This window comes from Rhinatrema bivittatum, chromosome 4 (genome assembly GCF_901001135.1).
Source record: "Rhinatrema bivittatum chromosome 4, aRhiBiv1.1, whole genome shotgun sequence".
Classification (NCBI taxonomy): Eukaryota; Metazoa; Chordata; class Amphibia; order Gymnophiona; family Rhinatrematidae; genus Rhinatrema; species Rhinatrema bivittatum.
This window is the reverse complement of record NC_042618.1, coordinates 221,814,167-221,836,531: the sequence shown is the minus strand read 5'-3', so window position 1 is coordinate 221,836,531 and position 22,365 is coordinate 221,814,167. Positions and strand designations below refer to the sequence as shown.

General features: G+C 45.5%; 2 protein-coding genes across 9 annotated transcripts in view; one reads left to right on the top strand and one right to left on the bottom strand.

Moving 5' to 3' along the window:
* APAF1 (apoptotic peptidase activating factor 1) overlaps positions 1-5,239 on the bottom strand; it is a 223,331-nt gene extending 218,092 nt beyond the window's left edge. Inside the window, exons 1-2 of one of the 5 annotated variants that reach the window (XM_029599744.1) lie at positions 5,030-5,239; positions 2,624-2,739 (exon numbers count right to left, since the gene is read on the bottom strand). The gene's annotated coding sequence lies outside the window, so the exon portion shown is untranslated. Of the gene's footprint in view, positions 1-2,623; positions 2,740-4,771; positions 4,881-5,029 lie in introns of those variants that run through there. The other 4 variants (XM_029599743.1, XM_029599746.1, XM_029599745.1 and 1 more) reach the window with 4 other exon arrangements.
* CCDC87 (coiled-coil domain containing 87) overlaps positions 5,191-22,365 on the top strand; it is a 513,138-nt gene continuing 495,963 nt past the window's right edge. For 3 of the 4 annotated variants that reach the window (XM_029599748.1, XM_029599751.1, XM_029599752.1), the window contains exon 1: positions 5,191-5,555. The gene's annotated coding sequence lies outside the window, so the exon portion shown is untranslated. The remainder of the gene's footprint in view (positions 5,556-22,365) is intronic. The other variant, XM_029599749.1, reaches the window with a different exon arrangement.

Genomic DNA, 22,365 nt, shown 5'->3' with positions numbered 1-22,365 from the left:
TCTTGTGGGGGTCAGGAGGCCCCCCCCAAGCTGGCCAAAAGTTCCTGGAGGTCCAGCGGGGGTCAGGGAGCGATTTCCCGCCGCGAATCGTTTTCGTACGGAAAATGGCGCCGGCAGGAGATCGACTGCAGGAGGTCGTTCAGCGAGGCGCCGGAACCCTCGCTGAACGACCTCCTGCAGTCGATCTCCTGCCGGCGCCATTTTCCGTACGGAAAATGGCGCCGGCCATACGCCGGCCATACGCGTATGGCCATACGCGGCACCATTTTCCAAAATGGCGCCGAAAAATGGCGGCGGCCATAGACGAACACGATTGGATGGCAGGAGGTCCTTCCGGACCCCCGCTGGACTTTTGGCAAGTCTTGTGGGGGTCAGGAGGCCCCCCCCCAAGCTGGCCAAAAGTTCCTGGAGGTCCAGCGGGGGTCAGGGAGCGATTTCCCGCCGCGAATCGTTTTCGTACGGAAAATGGCGCCGGCAGGAGATCGACTGCAGGAGGTCGTTCAGCGAGGCGCCGGAACCCTCGCTGAACGACCTCCTGCAGTCGATCTCCTGCCGGCGCCATTTTCCGTACGAAAACGATTCGCGGCGGGAAATCGCTCCCTGACCCCCGCTGGACCTCCAGGAACTTTTGGCCAGCTTGGGGGGGGCCTCCTGACCCCCACAAGACTTGCCAAAAGTCCAGCGGGGGTCCGGAAGGACCTCCTGCCGTCCAATCGTGTTCGTCTATGGCCGCCGCCATTTTTCGGCGCCATTTTGGAAAATGGCGCCGGCTGAAGACAACAAGATTCAGTAGCAGGAGCCCGTTCCGGACCGCTGCCGTTCCGGACCGCCGCTGGACCCGCAGGTTATTTAAGTCATTTGGGGGGGGGGTTCGGGAGGGTGGGGGATTTAATTTAAAGGGTCGGGGGTGGGTTTTAGGGGGTTTTAGTGTGCCGGCTCACGATTCTAACGATTTATAACGATAAATCGTTAGAATCTCTATTGTATTGTGTTCCATAACGGTTTAAGACGATATTAAAATTATCGGACGATAATTTTAATCGTCCTAAAACGATTCACATCCCTAATATATACTGTGATGTCAGTTTTGCTCCATCTCCATCTGCTGGTAGAGGTGCATAACCAACTGGTTTTGGATTCACCTGTCTGTAAGCTAAGAAAATCATACATAATCACACTATTCATGACAGAGCATTCATTGGATCAAAGATGTAATCATATTTCATATGAAAGCAGCCCAATGGCTTGGAAATCACAAAAACTTAATCCCTCATATCTGAACTCCACTGGCTAAACCATTGAGGTCACTCCTTACAATCATTACCATTCTTATCAGGAACTTCCCTTCAGCCCAAAAGAATGTGTACGAAGCCTAGGGCTTCAACTTGACCAAAATCTCATGATGGAATCCCACATCTCAAAGGTAGTGAGAGCCTCCTTTATGTACCTATGACAGATCTAACAATTATGCAACTACCTTGATCAGTATAACCTTGCTAATGTAATTCATGCACTAATCACCAGCTGATTAGACTAGTGTAACTCATTTCTGAAAGGTATTGCTGAGTACAATTTGAAATACCTCCAACTTGTGCAAAACACTGTGGCCACAATCTTGACAGGCACCAGAGCATCAGACCACGCAAGGCCCATTCTACACAAACTTCACCAGCTCCCAGCAGAAACCAGGATAAAATTCAAGGTCCTGGGCTTCATGTTCAAACGTCTGAATAAACAGGCCTCATAGAATCTGTCTCTCCTCCATGCCTCCTAAACTCAAACTAGAGAATTATGCTCCTCCCCACTGCTGACGCCACAAAACTGACCTGCACATGACTGAGGGCCTTCAGCTGTTATGCTCCCAAAATCTGAAACATGATACCACTACCCATTTGCTTTGAATTGTGCTACCTTGTGTTCCGGAAAAAAAGCTAAGTAATGGTTTGTTGTTCAGTTAGGCATTCCCCCAGATGGTCCGTTAATAGCAAATTAAGATTTTATGCCTGGACACACTGCCAGGATGATTGTTCACAATACTATGACTAATATAACTGCTAATGTAGTTGGCTAGACTATTAACATTCAGGCTGCAGCAATACTGTGCGCTGCAGCCAGCACGTGACTGAACGAGCATACATAACATCTGATGCAATACAGAGTTTAGCGCGTCCAATCATGCACATAGCTAATAGCACTCATCACACGTAAAGTACTTGTAGATGAGGCCATTAGCTAATTCCCGCCATTAAAAAAATTTCCCACACGGCCAATGCGCCCTTTGCCACATGGCAAATTTTGTCACTCCAGGGCTGGTGTAAAGGTCTGCTGCACTCCAGGGCTCAGTGGAAAAAATAAAAATTCTTCTTTCTTTGATTCCTCCTATTAGTATCGTTGCAATACTAAGTAGGAGAAACCACAGAAAGCAGAATCATGTAAAAAAAAAAAAAGGTCATGGTTGTATATTGTGCTGATAGTGGGCGAAAATAAACGCTCATATTGAGCGTCCGTTTCTTAACTTGCACTGACAACCACCTTTCCTGGGCGCCTGATGCTGAGGACACGCTAGGGATGCACAATTTCCCCGTTTTACCGCAGCAGCTCATTTAAATATTAAATCACGCACCTGGGAAACATGGATCGGTACCTGTTAGGAAAGTGGGTGCTCAATCATGAGTGCTGGTTTTACACATGCCAATATTGCATTGGTCTGATTGATTGTAATCCACTTTGAGACTGTTCCTGGAAAAAAAAAAAACAGAATATCAAATGTTTGTAAATAAATAACAAAATAGCATTATAGCATTAAGCCATATATGAAAATATTTATATAGTGCTGTCAGTATACCACATTACAAATGGCTGAGTGAAAGGGGAATGACAAGAACAAAGTCTACACCAATCAGCTTACAATACAAATTAAACAACAGGAAGGTTAAGTAATTATTTCAAGGCCATAGATTGAGTGGAGGTGGAATGGGATGAAAGCCTAGTTCTCCAGGTTCTACAATGCTGTGCCAATCACTAGGACTACACTGCTAGCCTTATAAGTTAAAATTGTCTAAACTGAATGATAAAAGTAATGTGGTTGCAGTGTTAATCATTTTGAATGCACACCAATAAAAGTTAAGAAAAATCTGTCGGGGAACATTTTCTGGGACCAGACCCCTGCATTAATGACCTTATGATTAAAAGATAAACTCAAAACAATCCAGAAATATAAGCTATTGGGGGGGGGGGGGGGTAATTTTCAGATGGTGCACATAAGAGTCAAGAAAAGCATGCATAAGTTAGACTGTTTTCATAGTGGGTTTTCACAAACAAGTCTGCTTTGAAAATTATCCCACCAAATCTACCTGCACAGAATTACACCTGCTACTATGTGCATGGAAATTTTTCTGGAAGATTTACATACACACTTTAAAAAATGCAAATGCATGTATGCAAGTCCAAACTCCTCCCCAACTCCATCCTTGGGAATGCCTACACACAGTCAGGATAAACCTTTGTATAAACATGACACATATGTAAGCAATTTTAAAACAGGCCATTTCTGTGGGTAAAACACTGCTTTACAAGCAGAAATGGCTTTTCAAAGTAAAGTCCGCGGGAGAGCGGACGAACGCCCGCTCTCCCGGCATGCGCACCGGCCACTCGCCAGTGCGCGCGATTCAGTTTTTAAATTAGGTGGTGCGGTAGAAACAGGCAAAAGGAGGCGCAAGGGACACTAGCTCATCCATAGTGCCTCCTTTTAGCCCCGAGCGACGGCTGTCAGCGGGTTTGACAGCCGACGCTCAATTTTGCTGGCGTTGGTTCTGGAGCCCGCTGACAGCCACGGGCTCGGAAACCGAACGCCGGCAAAACTGAGCGTTCGGTTTTTGGCCCAACAGCCGCCGGCCCATTTTAAATTTTTTTTTCTTTTTTTTACCCTTCGGGACCTCCGACTTAATATCGCCATGATATTAAGTCGGAGGGTGCACAGCAAAGCAGTTTTTACTGCTTTTCTGTGCACTTTCCCGGTGCCGGTAGGCACTAATTTCTTAAAGTAAAATGTGCGGCTTGGCTGCACATTTTACTTTCTGTATCGCGCGGGAATACCTATTAGGGCCATCAACATGCATTTGCATGTTCAGGGCGCTATTAGTTGCCGCGGGTTGGACGCGCATTTTCCGCCCCTTACTGAATAAGGAGTAAGGGAAAACGCGCGTCCAAGATCGTCGGAGTGCACTGTACTGTATCGGCCTATTAAAAGGACAAAGTCCTGCTGCCTCCTTCTCACTCTTAACAGATCAACTCCCTGCACCCCCACGCCCATTATAATATATTTTATGATTCACTTGTATTTTCAGGCAATGTCATCTTTTATTCTGACCTCATTCTGCTTTGACCTAAGGAAGGGTGTGTTAACTCTCAAAAGTTGGTCAAGTCATGTATAAAATGAGTCCAAGAAAAAGGTTTTTTTTTAGTTCATCATTTCCGTGCTAAACCGAATGAGAAAGTGAACATCAGATAGCGCAGGCAAACTAAAAGTAAAAAAAAAAATAAACAAAAGACGTGTATCATTTTACATTATTTTAGTTGAGAATTATGCAACTTTTTTCGAAACAGCGAAGAATTTCAGATTAGTCTATTATACAGTCCAAAACTACTGAGGCTATTTTATTACTTAAGACATGTGGGATCGGAGGTGCCCTTTTCCCAGTCTCACGACTTGTATCCTAGTGAAGGTTTTGCATGTTCAAAAATGTTTTATAGTTCAGCCAAGTGATAGTACCAGTTTGGCCAGACGCAAAAGACGCCCGTAATTCCGATCCTCTGCATCTATGTGTAACTTCGCCAGCACCGAAATCTTTTTTTTAGGGTCCTTTTTAAACGGGAAAATACATCTCATTGCGCTGGAACAACTACCCAGGTGGTCGCAGGACAAAAGTCCATACATATACAGTCGCGCGTTCCCGAGACAAAGCCCAGCGGCGCTGCCATATAAGACGCACAAAACCAGCCCTGGATCCCGGAGCTCATCCAAACCCACCCCTGGTTAGGCTCTACCTTGCCTCCGAACCACAGCTCTCGCGAAAGTTAAAGTGCAGCCGAAAGGAACACTCCGCTCAAAAGCCCCTATTCTCGCCAGCCGCCTCAATTCCTACACTTCCGGGTAGACGCACGATGACATCACCAAAGATCCCTTCTCCCGCCATCACTGTCAGCGCGCACGTGTGCGTGCCCTGCGTCCCGGCCGGGGCGGTGAATGGTCCGTGTTTGGCGTTTCTTAGCAACGGCAGCGGTGGCTGCTCCAGGTCACCGAGCCCTGGCTTCCGGAATCTACTTCCTGCGCTGTGAAAGATTTCGCTGATTGTTGGGGACCGCAATGACACTCGCACCAGGCTGCTGACATACTGAATGTGGGTAGGACACAACTCGGAGGGGCAATACCGACCAGCACCGATCTTCTGAATGAAGCCTTCATTTGCAGACCACACGCTTTACGTGACAGTACGCTATGTGTACTGAAATGCTATTGCTTTCATTTTACATTGCCTAAAACAGTTTGCAGCCCGGTAGGTTGAAATTATCTACTTTCGGCTGGTGGAAGCTTATTATTAGTACTAGTTTATAACTTGTATAGTGCTGCTGGACGTACGTAGCGGTGTACAAAACTATCAGGGCGACACTCAGGCAGATGTAGTATGGTGCACTGGTTTCAGTACACGCCTCAAACAAAACGCGCACCCAACCACCCGCATAGATAATAGCGCTCATCACATGTAAATTCCTGTTGGTGAGTGCTATTATGTATTCCCTTCAATGCAGAACAAAAATGTGCGCCCAATCCTCACATTTGTACGCTCAGAAATTAAGGCTAGAACAGAGCTGGCGTTAATTTCCCAGGGGCAAAAAAAGTGTTTCCGATTGGTCTTTTCCATTGACATTTGTTAGTGGAAAGGACCAATCCTCTTTCAGGATAGCCTTTTGAAAGGTGATTGGCCCTTTCAGTGACATGTGACAGTGAAGGGACCAATCGGCAATAAGCGAAGGAGTGAATAAATCAATATGAAAGTAGCAGGCACTTAATATTGATTATTTGCTCCTTCACTGTCAAGGGGGAGAGGGGGAGGGCAAGCCTATTTATAAGGCCCTCATAATAGTCAACTATTTATATCTCTATAGCAGTGGTTCTCAACCTTTTTCCCATCGTGACACACCTGACAGGCCATGCTCAAATGTGTGACACACTGCTCATTACAATTCACGGTGGAAATAAAAAGTAAAGGTCCGGTAATTAATTTTATTGTTTAAAATGACACAAGGAAAAGATACGTATTCTGTATGAACAGAAATTGCATAAATAGTAAACATCCCACACCAAAACAGCACCAATTTCCAGCACTTAAACAGTAACCACCTTACCTAAGAAAAGGCAACACTGAAAATATTACACCAGGCCTTAAGACACCAATACATCTCCTATTAGGAAACAGACCAAGTCAGGCTGCTATAGAGTCCTACACAGAAACCACACGCCAGCAGAAAACCTCACCTAAATCACATGTGCTGACCCTTACCTAACAAAGAATAAAGAGACCAAAACGCATAACTAGAAGCATGCAGAAAAAACTGAACTGGAAACTGCAACAAGCCAGAGTCTCTGTATGCAGTGAAATAAAGGAAAAAAGAAACATCACCCATCCTTATAAAACAAATCAAGAAATATAAAATCAGTAGTAGTAAAACCATGCTAACAAAAAGAACAGATTATTTCAAAACAGCTGATGAGTGGAATATCCAATAATTAAAAAATTTCTAGATACCAATAAAATATTTCAAAATAGCAGACCCAGTAAAGAAAAATAGCAGACCCAGTAAAGAAAAATAAGGATACAACATTTTTTTTGCTCTGCATACCTAGGAGCATTTGATATCCAGGTGTCCTGAGATTGTTTTCAATTAGCAGGAGGATTGTTTTGAATTAGCAGGTTTGCTTGGAACTTTCTCCTCTCTCTCAGTCACATACCAGCGCTCTCTCTCACACTGGCTCTCAATTACACACCTATACACACATGCTCTCAGTCATTCACATATACTCATGCTTTTTCTCTCACTTATATAGGCTGTCTATCTTTTCAGGCTTACATACACAGGCTTTCAATCACACACATACATGCTGTCTTTTTCTCTCACACAGACTCTCATTCACATGCTTACAAACATGCTCTCTCTCTCTTTCTCTCATTTACACACAGGCTCTCAATCACATACTCACATGCTCATAAGAACATGAGAAATTGCCATGCTGGGTCAGACCAAGGGTCCATCAAGCCCAGCATCCTGTTTCCAACAGAGGCCAAACCAGGCCATAAGAACCTGGCAATTATCCAAACACTAAGAAGATCCCATGCTACTGATGCAATTAATAGCAGTGGCTATTCCCTAAGTAAACTTCATTAATAGTTGAGGAGGAAGCGACGTCACCCGCTGCGATGGCTGCCTGAAGCCTGAGCTCTGTACCCCCCAGATGCAATATCGGCGACCATCCACCTCCAAATTTGCTTGAAACCCGGCGAAAACTGCTCTAATTGTCGAGGAAGTACCCCGATGGCCCGAGGAGGAAAACAGTCGACCTCAAACAATTTTCTTACAGCTGCGGCAGAGCTTCTAAAATCCAACATGGCCGACCACATGGACCCCGAAGACGCAGCGGACTCTCCTCTCACCGCTGAGAGCGGGGACATACTCCGGTCAGATGGGGAGCCAGGAATAACCCGCGCTGACTTCCAGAAGTGGTTTGGTGAGCTAAAAGAGGGGATGGGAAGTCTGAAAAGCGAAATACAGCACATAGCTGCTGAGCTCCGGCGTGACTTTGCTGGCCTGGGTGAAAGGGTAGACTCCCTGGAAACTCAGGTTGAGGAGCAGGGCTCAGCACTTTCAGATGTTCAAAAAGAAGTACACCAACTAGCTAAAGGCTTGAATGATCACTATTGCTGGCTGGAAGATCTGGAAAACCGTTCCAGAAGGGGTAATCTCAGATTTCGGGGAATTCCTGAAGGAGAAGGATTCCAGGACTGTGACAGAGTCATCAAGGACATATGTGATCAGTTGCTGCAACCTCTGTGTACAGAGGGTCCAGTTCCAGAGATCAAATTGGACAGAGCCCTTTCTAAACCCAGAGGCAATCTTCCTAGAGATATAGTGGTGTGCTTCCACAATTATGCACAAAAAGAAAGGATCATGCAACAAGCCAGGCAAACAAAGGATTTTCAGTGGCATGGAGCCAATGTGGAGATTTTTTCAAGACCTCTCTCCCATTATGATTAAGAAAAGGCGGGAGTTTCGTGAAGTGTTACAGATTCTACGAGAAGGAAACTACAGATATAAGTGGCTATTCCTTCCCATTTGGACTTCAATTTACAGTTCAAGGTGTCTCTTCTAGAGTGAAAACAGTGGACGAGGCAGCCAAATTATTACAAGCTGCTGGCCTTATGAAAATACAACCTGGCGCAGATCGTCCTCGTGATGGAGGCCACGCACAGGGAACATCACAGAAGTGGCAGAGAGTTCCACACGGGAGCAAGCGACTTCGCCGACAATCAGAAGAACAGGGAGCCTTCAGAGACACTGTGTCGTGAGAACTTTGTAGACTTGTGGTTAGTCCTTCACAATATCCTGATTGAATAGGATGATTAGAGTTTTGCAGTTTCTCTTATGGAACAGTGATATTATATGCTGGGTTTCACCATTTGCTTTATATATGGGTACCTTCGAGGTGCTGGAGGAGGGGAGTTGGTTATAGTTCAGTATCTGTAAATGTTAAAACGTTATAGACAGTTTGTCTTATGAGCGGGGGGGGCGATGCTTGGGGGAGCTGGACCGGTCACTACTGGCGTTAGTCCTTCCAATGAGGGAGAGTCCTATTTGGAGGAGGAGGGAAGGGTGTGGGGGGGGGGGGGGGGGGGAGGGGGGGAGGGGTGGGACCTATGATGGAAGAGCGGATGTGAGACAGGTTATGCTATATTATTTAGCTTCATACTGGAGACAGAGGAGATACAGTTATATGTAATGAGGTTGCTAGCGCGAGCTGTAGGAGAGGGGAATCTAACAACATGATGGGGGACATACGGATATTATCTTGGAATGTTAAGGGGCTGAATTCCTTTTACAAAAGGAAGCAATTACTGCAAGAAGCAGTAAGAGAGAAGGTACAAATATTATTATGTCAGGAGACTCATCTCCGTAAGAAATATGAAAAGCTGATGGTCTCTCAGCAGTTCCCACCCCAATTTTATGCTGCAGCGACCGTGGGGCATAAATAGGGGGGCGTGGGGATATTATTCTCTAAAGATTTAGCGGTAGATATTATCTCTGTGATACGAGACACTGAGGGTCGATATATAATGGTCAAATTTAAACTAGGACATCACACTTTTTCGCTTTTAAATGTTTACGTCCCTAATACAGGCCAGGGGCCTTTCTTTGAAAGGCTTTCTCATACTTTACAGCAATGGGTTGAAGGCTCACTATTGATAGGAGGAGATTTCAACTTAACTAGATATCCCTTTCTTGACTCCACTGGGGGAGGAGGGAGCCACTCACGTAGACATAGGAAGGGGCTGAGAATCCTCATTAGAGAGTGGAACTTGATTGATGTATGGCGACTTCACCACCCCACAGAACGCAATTATACCTTTTATTCAAAGCCACATAAATCATACTCACGTATCGATTATTTTTTAGTAGGCAGAGACCTCACTAATAAAACCAGAAGTTCAGAGATATACCCAATCACGTGGTCAGACCACGCGGCTATCTCTATTACCCTCCATAAAATAGGTACCCAATCAGGAGACAGATTCTGGCGTCTCAATGATAGTCTACTCTCAGACACTGAATTCAGTGCACAATTGCAGAAGGAAATGGAAACCTATGTTATGGAAAATGACACTGGTGAGGTCTCAGCGAATACACTATGGGACTGCTTTAAGGTGGTAGCCAGGGGCAAATTAATTGCGCGAGCCTCCTATGTGCAGAAACTTCGAAATAGTAGACGCACGGAGATCATGGAGCAATTAGGCAAATTAGAAATTAGACACAAGAGGTCGGGGGATCAAGGCCTCGTGGATAGGCTGAGGGGGTTAAGGGAAGAGTTGCAAACTCTTTCCATAGACGAGATTGCCTTTCAGATGGACAGGGCCAAGCAAGAATTCTTTGAGGGGGGGCAACAAGGCTGGGAGGCTTCTGGCTCATAGGCTGAAGGTTCGAGCTACCCAGAATCAAATCTTAAAAATTAAATCCGAAGCCGGAGAGATGCTTTCTGATCCGGATAAAATCCGCCAGAGATTTATACAGTTTTACCAAAAACTTTACGCCCGTTAGAAGGAGATTACACAGGCAGATATTGATTTATACCTTGAGGGCATTTCTCTGCCGTGGGCAGAACAGAAACAGCAAAATTTTATCAATAAACCTATATCCGATGAGGAAGTTACGAAGGCGATTGCCGGTCTAAAGGTGGGGAAGACACCGGGAACCGATGGCTTCACAGCCAGCTTCTATAAATCTCTGGTCTCTACGGTCGCCCCTCTCTTGGCTGTGGCCTTTAACAATCTCCTGCTGGGAGGGGAAATAGATAAAGATGCTAATAGAGCGGGGATTAGCATATTAGCCAAACCGGGTCGGGATACCACTTTGTGTGGATCTTACAGACCCATATCTTTAATAAATCTAGACCTAAAGCTATTAGCCAAGATTTTGGCCACACGATTAGGGCATATAGCACCATCTATAATACACCCAGACCAAACGGGATTTGTACCGGGCAGGTTGGCTGGGGATAATGTTAGGAGGGTCATCGATTTGATATGGCATGCACGCTCTAATTTACAACCCCTAATTTTGTTTACCGTAGACGCTGAAAAAGCGTTTGACTTAGTGCACTGGGAGTTTTTATTTTCAGTACCACACAAAATGGGCTTGGGAGGTAACTTTTTAACTTGGATCCGGAAACTATATGCCAACCCTAATGCCTGCATCAAAGTAAACGGGGGCTATTCGAAAGCATTCCCGATTGAAAGAGGAACCCGGCAAGGATGCCCTCTCTCCCCACTTCTATTCGCTCTCTACTTAGAGCCTTTAGCTGAGATCATTCAAAATAAAGGGGAGATACAGGGAGTCCAAGTGGGAGACCAAGAGTATAAACTCTATTTGCAGATGATGTGCTCTTTACGGTAGCCAAACCCTTAGATTCGTTGCCGCATCTCGTGGGGGTTCTGAATCAGTTTAGTGGGGTCTCGGGTTATAAACTGAATATGGACAAATCAGAAATACTTAATATTTCCTTGAGTCCTACCGAGATGCAAAAAATACAACAAACTTTTCCCTTTAAATTGGTTAAGCGTTCCCTCAAATATTTGGGGGTGCACATTGGCGCTGATCCGGGTGAACTATATGCTTTAAATTATGCCTCCATATGGAATAACATTAAGGATGACTTACAGAAATGGGACCGAATAGAACTCTCATGGCTAGGCAGGATATCTACCCTTAAAATGAATGTTCTCCCCAGGCTCTGTTACCTTTTTCAAACCCTCCCGATAACGATTCCGCAGGGGGATCTTCGATTATGGCAGAAACATCTGTATCGTTTCCTGTGGAAGAGAAGGCCTCCCCGGGTTAATGGTCGGGTCTTGCAGCTGCACAGGGATAGAGGTGGCTTAGGAGTCCCTTCCTTACAATATTACTATATAGCCGCTCAATTACGCTCCATTATTGACTGGCACGGGGGGGGGGGGGGGGTACCCATAAACGTTGGGTGCAACTTGAGAAGGACAGTTTGGAGGGTATTCATCCAAAAATATTAACCTGGTTACCTCCCCAAGCGAGAGTGTTGCCGTCACGTATTGCTCCTCCCATTGCTCACACTCTTTCTACCTGGGATAACTGGAAGGGCAGCATCGTGGGAGATAGGGCCATATATCATAAATCCTCTATTTTCAACAATAAGGCATTTCCTCCAGGCACCTCTAGAAGATTAGCCAAGAGGTGGGAGTCCTTGGGCTGTACGACTATCGAACATGTGTGGACCCGGGGGAACATTAAAGAATTCACAGAGTTGTCAGAGGAGTATCATATCCCACAGTCGGATCAGTACTTTTACATTCAACTCAAACATTATTTAACTCAGAAAACAATCCAACGACCTCCTACGAGGCAAATCACTGTTTGAAGGTTTTTGTGATCATGCTGATCACCTCAAAAAGTCTCTTTCCAAGATTTACACTCTACTCAATAAGGACTTGGAAACACCACCCTCCCATATGGTACAATGGGAAAAAGATTTGGGTAATAAGCTGACCCCTCAGGAGTGGGCAGACTGTTACAATGCTGCCAGGAAAGGGTTGGTCTCTGCCACAATTATAGAACAAAATTATAAATGTTGTATAGATGGTATTTAACTCCAGCTAAATTGCATAAATTTTACCCAAGGGTCACTGATATGTGTTGGAGGGGATGTGGAGATAAGGGCACCTTTATACTTATATGGTGGGACTGTTGCCCTATTCAGGGATTCTGGTCGCAGATTAGCAATCTTATTTATGATATCATGCAAGTTAAGGTGCCTCTACAGCCAAAAATATTTCTTTTGAACATTTATCCTCCTGGGCTCGCTGAACAGGATACCCACGTAATACAACAGATTATTCAAGCAGGCAGGGCTGAAATTGCAGCTTTTTGGCAGCAGAAGGAGATACCGTCACGAGCTAGGGTGCTTCAACGTTTAACTAAAGTTTGGTATCTCAACCAATTAACTGCCACGAAACGGAAATGCCTGAAAAAACATCAGCTCCAATGGTCTAGTTTTGAGCGATGGAGGAAGCTGCAGGCGACCATTTTGTCGTCTACTCTGGGTTCATGATGTACAAGCAATGACTATAGAAAGTCTCGGAGAATGAGTAATGTACAATTCATATACAATGTGCATACTGATACTTATGTTTACACTGGACCTAGGAGTAGTACTCTCTAGTAGAGATGCTGTAGCCTCTTTCAGACCTATTGGCTAGATGGCTGGTCGCCTAATATGTCTCAGTAGCATTCTAGGAACATGTAACCTGCAGATAATGGGCAGGTCCTCAGGGTGGGAGGGGGAAGAGGGGGGGAATAATGGAAAGAACACATCACACATTTTCTGGTATATTTGCATGTTTATTTGGTTGACATGTTTGCAATGTTTATTTTATCTGTAAGCTGTGCAATGTATACGCTGTTTGTAATAATTCGCTTAAAATATAAATTAAAAAAAAAACAAAAAATAACCTTCATTAATAGCCGTTAATGGACTTCTCCTCCAAGAACTTATCCAAACCTTTTTTGAACCCAGCTACACTAACTGCACTAACCACATCCTCTGCTCCCTCACCTAAACCAGCTCTCAATCACACACAGACACACATGCTCTCTCTTTCTCTCATTACACACAGGCTCTCAATCACATAAGAATATAAGAAAATGCCATACTGGGTCAGACCAAGGGTCCATCAAGCCCAGCATCCTGTGTCCAACAGTGGCCAATCCAGGCCATAAGAACCTGGCAAGTACCCAAAAACTAAGTCTATTCCATGTAACCATTGCTAATGGCAGTGGCTATTCTCTAAGTGAACTTAATAGCAGGTAATGGACTTCTCCTCCAAGAACTTATCCAAACCTTTTTTAAACACAGCTATACTAACTGCACTAACCACATTTGCTGGCAACAAATTCCAGAGTTTAATTGTGCGTTGAGTAAAAAAGAACTTTCTCCGATTAGTTTTAAATGTGCCCCATGCTAACTTCATGGAGTGCCCCCTAGTCTTTCTACTATCCGAAAGAGTAAATAACCGATTCACATCTACCCGTTCTAGACCTCTCATGATTTTAAACACCTCTATCATATCCCCCCTCAGTCGTCTCTTCTCCAAGCTGAAAAGTCCTAACCTCTTTAGTCTTTCCTCATAGGGGAGTTGTTCCATTCTCCTTATCATTTTGGTAGCCCTTCTCTGTACCTTCTCCATCGCAATTATATCTTTTTTGAGATGCGGCGACCAGAATTGTACACAGTATTCAAGGTGCGGTCTCACCATGGAGCGATACAGAGGCATTATGACATTTTCCGTTTTATTCACCATTCCTTTTCTAATAATTCCCAACATTCTGTTTGCTTTTTTGACTGCCGCAGCACACTGCACCGACGATTTCAGTGTGTTATCCACTATGACACCTAGATCTCTTTCTTGGGTTGTAGCACCTAATATGGAACCCAACATTGTGTAATTATAGCACGGGTTATTTTTCCCTATATGCATCACCTTGCACTTATCCACATTAAATTTCATCTGCCATTTGGATGCCCAATTTTCCAGTCTCACAAGGTCTTCCTGCAATTTATCACAATCTGTTTGTGATTTAACTACTCTGAACATGCTGAACATGCTCACATGCTCCCTCTCCTAAACCAGCTCTCAGTCACACACAGACACACATGCTCTCTCTCTTACTTATACACACAGGCTCTTAATCATACATACACTTGATCTCTGTTACACACAAAGTATCTCAATCATACACACATACTCTTTCACACAAACAGGTTTTCAGTCACAAACTTACACATACAGGTTCCCAATCGTAAACTTGCATTCATGCTCTCTCTCTCACAGGCAGGCTCTCAATCACAGACATACTCTCTTTCACATATACAGGCTCTTAGTCATTCACATACATGCTATCTCACTCACACACAGGATCTCAAACACACATGCTTGCTTGCTCATTCACTCTCCCTCCCTCCCCGGAACTAGCGGCAGCAGCAGCCTCCTCCCAACCCTAACCTCCTTCATTTTCAGCCCTCGCTCGGAGAAAGGAGTCCCATCGGCCGCGGGGATTGACATTCTTAATTTTTCTCTGAGCCGCGCTGCTCATTCCTCCGGCCGCATCTCTCTTCTGTTCTTCGGGCCGATGTTGACCACACCAGCATGGTCTCTTCTTCCCGTGCACGCACCTGCTGCTCACCACTTCCACTTCCGGGGCAGGGCTGACAGCATTTTAAGCCCGGGCGGAGGAGGACCGGGGAGCAGCTGGGTCAGCGGGGGACCGGGAAGTGTGGCGACACACCTGCGTGTTCTTGGCGACACACTGGTTGAGAACCACTGCTCTATAGGAGGGCCAGCTAATAGTGATGGTTTAGGGGCCAGTTTTACATGCAGAGTGAGACGTACAACCTGCACAATTCACCTCGGTGAAGATTTGACTTCATTTGGAGTGAGGAAAGTCTCACAAAGATGATATTTCTACAATGTTCTCTCGCCCTAGCTTGATGGTAGCCTTGTTCTATATTAACAAAGAAGGCGGGTCAGGTTCCAAACCACTTTGCAACGAGGCAGTGCTAATTCTGGAGTGGGCGCTGACTCACTCCATACAGCCACAAGCCACGTACCTACCCAGAGTAAGAAATGTGGAGGCAGACTGGCTCAGCAGGATCTTTCATCCCCACGAGTGGGAGCTGCATCTGGAAGTGATGTCCTCCCTCTTTCACAGTTGGGGACTTCCGACAGAAGAGCTCTTCACCACCAAACAGAACGTGAAGTTGCCGGCATTCTGCTCCCTGTACCCCCAGCTCTCAGCGAATGGCTCAGGATGACTTTCTACTTCACTGGGAGGGTCGTTGATGTATGCGTTCCCCCCAATCCCACTAATTGCATGGGTGTTACAAAAATGCATCGTGGAACAGGCGGATCTCATCCTCATAGCACTGGCATGGTCCAGACAGCCGTGGTATGCCTACTTTGTACACCTCTCCATTCAACCATCAGTCCTTCTTCCTTGCAGACAGGATCTCCTAACACAGGAGGATGAGATTCTTCTTCATCCCATGCAGGACTCTCTCCATTTGACAGCATGGAGATTGAAAGAGAGGTACTGAGCCATCTGCCCGTCTCTATGGAAGTACAAGATATCATTATTTCCTCGCGCTGACCATCCATGCGAAGGAATTATACAACCAAGTGGTCGTGATTTCGTCGCTGGTGTATGCTGGTGTCCCTGGACCCCTTTCAATGCCCCTCGGAATGCTTACTTCAGTACCTGCATTCCTTGTATATGTCGGGTCTAGCAATCTCGTCAATCAGGGTATACCTCAGTGCTATCGCGGCCTATCACCCCTTCGTTCGGGGACCCCAATTTCTATGCATCCTCTCATCTCCCATTACATGAAAGGAAATCTACAACTATGCCCTCAAATTACACACCCAGCAGTTCCATGGGACCTAAACATAATCCTGGAAACATGGACGTATCCTCCGTTTGAACCAATGCAATCGTCCTCACTAAAGTTTCTCACGTGAAAGGTCCTCTTTCTAGTAGCCATAACTTCGGCACGGAGAGTTAGTGAGCTTCAAGCGCTGGTCCATCTTACGCCCTATCTTTAATTCTATCATGACAAGGTCACTCTTCGGACACACCCATCCTTTCTCCTGAAGGTGGTTTCAGCATTCCAGCTCAACTAAACCATAACGTTACCAAATTTTTTCCCACGTTCATGCCTCCAGCCGAGAGACCCTTCTGCACACCTTAGACTGCAAAAGAGCGTTGGCCTACTACAAGCAAAGGACTAGCATGCCCATCAGACATCCTCAGCTCTTCCTTTCCTACAACCTGAATGCTCTGGGACTGACAGTAACCAAACATACCTTGGCTAGTTGGTTGACTTAGTGGTTGACTTATGTTCCCGGCATCGGCCGCCGCTTGCCGCCTCCTCCTCCTCCTCTGCCGGGGCTCCCAAAGCCCAATCGGGGCTAGAGCCCGCTCACGATCCCGCGAGCCGTGCAGAGGAGGCAACCAGAAACAACCAATAAACAAAAGGAAAAATAAAAAAAAAAACCCAAAGACAAGACGGAAGCGCAGGGAACCACAGGACACACGCGGTGAGTCAGCCGCGCCCCCCGGAGGCACTAGGCCTATCAGAGGGTGCCAAAAAAGGACTTTAAATCTTGGTGCAGCCTTCCGGCCTACCTCTTCGTGCCCGCTCCGCTCCCGGCATCGGCCGCCGCTCGCCGCCTCCTCCTCCTCCTCTGCCGGGGCTCCCGAAGCCCAATCGGGGCTAGAGCCCGCTCACGATCCCGCGAGCCGTGCAGAGGAGGCAACCAGAAACAACCAATAAACAAAAGGAAAAATAAAAAAAAAAACCCAAAGACAAGACGGAAGCGCAGGGAACCACAGGACACACGCGGTGAGTCAGCCGCGCCCCCCGGAGGCACTAGGCCTATCAGAGGGTGCCAAAAAAGGACTTTAAATCTTGGTGCAGCCTTCCGGCCTACCTCTTCGTGCCCGCTCCGCTCCCGGCATCGGCCGCTGCTCGCCGCCTCCTCCTCCTCCTCTGCCGGGGCTCCCGAAGCCCAATCGGGGCTAGAGCCCGCTCACGATCCCGCGGGCCGTGCAGAGGAGGCAACCAGAAACAACCAATAAACAAAAGGAAAAATTAAAAAAAAACCCCAAAGACAAGACGGAAGCGCAGGGAACCGCAGGACACACGCGGTGAGTCAGCCGTGCCCCCCGGAGGCACTAGGCCTATCAGAGGGCGCAAAAAAAGGACTTTAAATTTCAACGCACTCATCCGGCGTCGCACGCCAGGCGTCGCGTGCCCGAAGGAGCGCGACCTAAGGGGCCTGCCCCTTAGCGCGCCCCTTGGAGCGTCCCAGACTCAAACCGACTTGAGACATCGCGAGCACAGCACGCATCACTCAACCGATCGCATTCGCCCAGCTTTCTTCTGACTGCATTTGCCCAGCATTCTTCCGACTGCTTTCGCCCAGCATTCTTCTGACTGCATTTGCCCAGCATTCTTCTGACTGCATTCGCCCAGGATTCTTCTGACTGCTTTCGCCCAGCATTCTTCTGACTGCTTTCGCCCAGCATTCTTCTGACTGCTTTCGCCCAGCATTCTTCTGACTGCATTCGCTCAGCATTCTTCTGACTGCATTCGCTCAGCATTCTTCTGACTGCATTCGCCCAGCATTCTTCTGACTGCATTCGCCCAGCATTCTTCTGCACTCGCCCTTAACTAGAAAAATCTGTTCCGGAAAGGCCTGCAGGGTAAGCACAGCACAGCCTCCCTCTGCTAATATAAATCAGTACCTTGATTTCTATTCTCTAACAGTTACCAACAGGCACTTCAACATACTTCCTCACGCTGAGGGCACACACACTTGACTAGTTTTCCCAGGGGAAACTAAACACTAAACGCCTCACCTCAATTAGGATATCACCAAACAGGTCACCACCTGCACCTAACAAGAAACCCCAACGATTCCTACTTTCATCTGACTTCAGCCATCTCTATCCTCTAACATGTACCCACTCACAATTCCCATCATCCACAACTACAAGTGGAGAGCACCTAAGCCCCCTATTTCCCCCCATCACAACCGTCAACAGAGGCTCAGGCCCATCCTGCTGACACCCGTCACCCAATTTCTTGGACTGGCTCTCTTCTCTCTCACTCTTGTTAACGCACAATCCATCTCCAAGAAAAGTCATATTCTCAATGACTTCCTATCCGATGCAGAACCTGACATCTGTGCCATCACAGAAACCTGGTTAAAACCCACCGACACTGCTCTAATAAATCAGCTTCCCATCCAGGCATACGATCTTCTCTCTATACCCAGACCCAAAAAAAGAGGAGGTGGACTTCTCCTCGCAGCCAAAAAAACGCTAGGTCTGGCATTGCAGGCTTCTAATAACCTAGCAAATATCGAATTTGCGCTATTCAACTCGAAACATCTGACGATCGGATTAATTTATGCCCCTCCCGGAATACTGGAAGCAGACCCATCCACAATCATAGAACTAACAGCAAAACACCTAAACTCCAGAAAACCGGCCATCCTAATGGGAGATTTTAACCTTCACGTAGATGTCCAACCCCATTCTACCAACTGTAAAACTCTTCTCTCCGCTCTCAGCAATATGGGTTTCAGACAAATTGTGACAGAACCAACCCACAAAGCAGGTCATACGTTAGACCTTATCTTCATAAACGAGGGAATCTCAACCCACACTATCCCAACTTGCCTTCCGGTACCGTGGACAGACCACGGAATCATATCATCGGTGCTAAAAATAAAAGAGCTTCCTCCGCAATCCACACAATCAATAACTATATCCGTCAGGAAACAGTGCTCAGGAGACCAACTCAGCGAACACCTGGCCAAGGAACTAGTGCACCTGGATCTATCCGACGCCAACTCAGCAACTTTATCATGGACCAACATCACTAAAAAGGTTGCAGATCAAATGTGCCCCATGACGACTAAATATATCAATCCAAACAAAGACAACAGGAAACCTTGGTTCACTCCGGAGTTGAAAAAACGTAAACATGAATTGAGATGCAAGGAACAAAATTGGCGAAAAAACCCATCTTCAACCACCCTCCTCATCTACAAATCGTGCCTCAACTCATACAGAAACGACATCAACAAAACCAAGAAAGAATTCTTCTCCAAAAAAATCCACCACCTCATTTTTGATTCAAGAGCTCTTTTCTCCTATGTTTCAACCCTCACTAAACCCACGGCGCCTACCATTCCAGACGATCAAGCTCTCAACAAAGCGAACAAACTAGCAGACTTCTTTGACAATAAAATCACCTCACTCCTAGCCCCCCTCAAGGGATCAGCTACACATCCAAACCACGTAATCATCCACAGCTCCCAATCATCGCACTCAACCGTTCAACAATCATCACACTCAACCGTTCAACAATCATCGCACTCAACAGATCAACAATCATCGCACTCAACAGTCCAACAATCATCGCTTTCAACCGTCCAACAATCATCGCTTTCAACCACCCAACAACCATCGCACTCAACCGCTCAACAACTCAACACAACCCCAGCAGTGCTCGACACCTTCGAGCCCACATCCACATTAGAAATAGAGAATATCCTCAAGAAGATAAAACCATCCTCTCATCCATCAGACCATATTCCTTCAAACATACTGAGTCTGATCACTAACGTCATAGCCAAACCTGTTGCAGACATCATTAACTGCTCTCTCACCCAAGGCCAAGTCCCTAACCAACTCAAGTTAGCCATGCTCAAACCGCTCCTCAAAAAACACAACCTTCCCACCTCAGACCCAGCTAACTTCAGACCCATAGCAAACCTTCCTATGATAGCCAAAATTATGGAGAAAGTTGTTAACAAACAACTCACAGAATTCCTTGACGAAAACAACATCCTCACCTCAAACCAATTTGGTTTTCGTAAGACTAGGAATACCGAATCGCTATTAGCCTCACTATCAGACACTATTATCTTTAATCTGGAAAAAGGCCAACCTTGCCTCCTCGCTCTTCTGGATCTCTCATCAGCGTTTGATACCGTAAACCACCCGTGCCTCCTGCAACGCCTAACGGACACTGGCATCACAGGAGCAGCCTTCAACTGGTTCAAATCGTTTTTGGAGAACAGATCATACAAGGTCAAGATAAATAACAAAGAGTCTCACGCCATCAAATCCAAGAGGGGGGTACCGCAAGGATCATCCCTCTCTCCGACTCTTTTCAATATATATCTTCTCCCGCTCTGTCACTTACTCACCAACCTCAAGCTAATACACTTCCTATATGCGGATGACATACAAATTCTCATCCCTATAGAAGACTCACTACACAAAACCATGTCATACTGGAATAAATCAAAGAACCAATCGAAGAGAGGGAGAAGGATCAAATGTCCAATCCACAAGGTTTACAACTAGTTAATAGCAAATGACAATATCATGACAATATCATGACAATATCATGATTGCATCAATACTTCACTGAGCATGGCTAAGTATTCATTTCTCTAATTTCGTCATTTGAAAGATTTTTAATCTTGGTGAGAAGTGTTATTTCGGTTTCACATTTAAACCTTATTTAGGGTGATTTGAAAACAAAAATTGGGATAAAAAATATATACTAAGAGAATAAAATCTAGTACAAGCAAAATGACAATAAATGATTAAATCTTATATCTTGCTTTGTAAGCTGACTAAGGCTTGCGGCCCATTGCGAGGCGAGAGGCCGCGGATTGAAATTCCAAAGCAATAAATGATATGATATTGTCATTTGCTATTAACTAGTTGTAAACCTTGTGGATTGGACATTTGATCCTTCTCCCTCTCTTCGATTGGTTCTTTGATAATAATAGAGAGGTGTTCTGCTTCTGTGTTTTGTTGATTATTTATCTATTATACTGGAATAAATGCCTTTCAGCTATCAACAACCTACTCACCAGCCTCAACCTGGTCTTAAACACAAACAAAACCGAAATCCTCATTATAGCACCGGAAAACTATGTCCCACCCACACCTCCTATCGCTAGCCAACGTCCGGATACCTCCGTGCACTCCACCTCGCAACAAGTAAAAGACCTGGGGGTCATCATAGACAGCGGATTCAGCCTCAACAAATTCGTTAATAACACAACAAAAGAATGTTTCTTTAAACTACAAACCTTAAAGAAACTAAAGCCACTCCTTCTGTACAGAGACTTCCGCATGGTGCTACAAGCCATCATACTCCCGAAACTGGACTACTGTAACTCTCTCCTCCTAGGCCTACCAGCATGCACCACCAAACCACTTCAGATGGTTCTGAATGCCTCGGTAAGAATTCTCTCAAATGCCAAAAAAAGAGATCATATCACCCCAATCCTTCATCATCTCCACTGGCTTCCGATTAAATACAGGATCCAATTCAAGTCCATAATGATGATACACAAGGCCTTATATAACATCGCTCCTCTCAACTTAACATCTCAAATTCAGCTACACACATCCGTGAAACCGACTAGAAGTGCGTATCAGAACAGACTAATCACCCAACCAGCGAAATCCTCTCTGAGGAAACGCGCACTATCCACAGCGGGCCCTTCACTCTGGAACTCGCTACCTCCAGACCTTCGCCTTGAACCTTGCCACGCTACATTTAAAAAGAAACTTAAGACTTGGTTGTTCAAACAAGCATTCCCTTAGAGCTAAGAGCAGGAAGAAAGACATTTTCAAATTATTCTTTCTTTCCCCAGCCCCTAGCATATAACTTCCCGAAGAGATCATTATTGAATTGTACTTAATCATATAATCATGTTATTTATTTATTATATAATCATATATACATATAATCATGTTGATAATCATATAACCATTTTATTTATTAACTCGCATGTTATTTATTAACTGTTTAGCAATATATACTAATTTGTTAATTTGATTAATCTGTTCAATGTAAACCGCTAAATAAAGCGATAGTTACAGTTCCTTGTAAACCGGGGTGATATGTATATTATA